This window comes from Propithecus coquereli, unplaced genomic scaffold (genome assembly GCF_000956105.1).
Source record: "Propithecus coquereli isolate 6110/MARCELLA unplaced genomic scaffold, Pcoq_1.0 Scaffold165, whole genome shotgun sequence".
NCBI classification, from domain to species: Eukaryota; Metazoa; Chordata; class Mammalia; order Primates; family Indriidae; genus Propithecus; species Propithecus coquereli.
The window spans coordinates 1,318,259-1,320,272 of record NW_012141080.1 but is presented as its reverse complement, the minus strand read 5'-3'; the positions used below and the strand labels follow the sequence as shown (position 1 = coordinate 1,320,272).

At 51.8% G+C, this 2,014-nt stretch overlaps 1 protein-coding gene across 1 annotated transcript in view; it reads left to right on the top strand.

Annotated features, from left to right (window-relative positions):
- The first annotated feature begins 458 nt into the window (after positions 1–458).
- The window catches only part of RFWD3 (ring finger and WD repeat domain 3), a 75,194-nt gene continuing 73,638 nt past the window's right edge, over positions 459–2,014 (top strand). The window contains exon 1 of the mRNA XM_012641512.1: positions 459–514. The gene's annotated coding sequence lies outside the window, so the exon portion shown is untranslated. The remainder of the gene's footprint in view (positions 515–2,014) is intronic.

Here is a 2,014-nt window from a genome sequence, read left to right as displayed (position 1 = left end):
AAATTATTCGATTAACTGCTAGCCTTTGGATAATATAGCTCCTTCACTAAAGCATAAGGGAGAAGCAGCAGGAACCACAGTTTTGATTATTTTCATCTCCATTCTGGATTGGTGCAAGAAATCTTACAACTTTCTCCCGCCCGAAAGTTCAAATAAAGAGCGCTAAAAATCGTCATCCGCTCCGCTCCTCGGGGGCCGGGTGCAAGGTGATGGGCATTGATTTCTACCAATGGTACGAGGCTTCCTTGCACGTGGTGCCGCCCAGTCAGTTTGCGTACGATCAGCCAATGAGAGCATCGCTGTTTCAGTGAGCGGGGACCCATGGAAGAAGAAGAGAGGCTATTGGCCGCCCGCTGCGGCTGGTGTCCAATAGGAGCAGGCCGGGTCCTTGGCTCTGGCGGGGAGCTCGAGCGCCTCACGAAGCGGCAGTTGGCGTCTGTGCGTTCTGAGGTGTGCTGAGGTAACTAGCGAAACTTCGGCGGAGGCCAGCCCGGTCGCTTCCCACTGGCTTTAGGTGAGGAGGGCGCTTGCTTCTCCCCAGGCTTTTGGCTTGTAGTTGTGGGATAACTTCCTCGGGCTTGATCCCTGGATACGGGACCCAGGGACGCCCCATAAGGTGGGCTTGGAACCCGGCTACATGACGAGGTTCGGGCCCTCCGGGCGGCCCCAACGGTTTGGACTGAGTGGCCCGAACCCCGTTCTTTCGGGGTTGTTGGGGGTGGGGGGCGGAGAAGGCAGGAACTCCGGGCGATCATGGAAGGGACCGATTTGCCGTAGCCGGGCCTGCACGGGCCACCGGCCGAAGACGGAGGTCTCCCGGCCTGCCCCACCCCCACCCCCCGATAGCCTAGCTTCAAATTCCTCATCTGCGAATAATTGTTTTCACCATTCATTCCCGGTTACTTGCATCCCTTTCAAGTTAACGGAAGAACTTAATTTTTATCCCAGCAACTCTTGTGATGTAAATGCTTTTATTATCCTTGCTTTAACGGTGAATAAATTGAACCGAGAATGTAGGGAACTGGCCCGGCGCAGTGGTGCACGCTTGTAATCCTAGCACTCTGGGAGGCTGAGGGAGGATTTGCTTGGTCTCAGGAGTTCGAGCCCAGCCTGAGCAAGAGCGAGACCCCCGTCTTTATTAAAAATTGAAAAATTATCCGGGCGTGGTGGCGCACCCCTGTAGTCCCAGCTACTCGGGAGGCTGAGGCAGGAAGATCGCTTGAGCCCAGGAGTTTGAGGTTCCTGTGAGGTAGGCTGACGCCACGGCACTCTACCCAGGGCGACAGAGTGAGACTCCAAGAAAAAAAAAGAATTTAGGGAACGCTTCTAAGGTCTCTCAGGTAGTAAAATGACGGAGCAGGGATTTGAACCATGGTCTGCCCGACTCACCACTGCCTCCTCTCATCCTGTTAATTGGTGGGAGGGGGGAGGTGTCGTCCCCGCCTGTTGTGGGCATTGATTGAAACCTGAGTAACAAAACTTAGTAAGATGACAAATGGGAGGTTAACATTTTGAGCGCCGACACTCATGGCACTCATAGAAAGTAGCGTTTGTGTGGCTTGGGATGACCAGCCCACGGTCTTTTGCTCTAGGCACCTCGGGTTAGCTCACACAGCTGGAACCTTCGCTCCAGTGCCGTTTCGTAACTTTCTGCGACGACGAAAATATTTTGTATTTCTCCTGTCCGTTATGGTATCACACCTGCAGCGTGTAGGTTTTGTGCACTTGAAATGTGACCGGTGCGACTGAGGAACTTAATTTTTAATTTTATCTGATTTGAATTGCCGCATTTGAGTAGTGGCTCTCTAGATTCTGCTCTTTGTGGTCCATTGCTGCTCTTTGTTTTCCAGAAGGCTGATTTGCTTAATGTCTCTGGGGTACATCTAGAAGGAGCTTCTACCTTTTGTTCTAAGACATAATTCTTGGGAGGCTGTCTTTGTACCCTAGAAACATTAAAAGTTTTTTTTTTTTTTGAGACAGAGTCTCACTTTGTTGCCTGGAGTAGAGTGACATT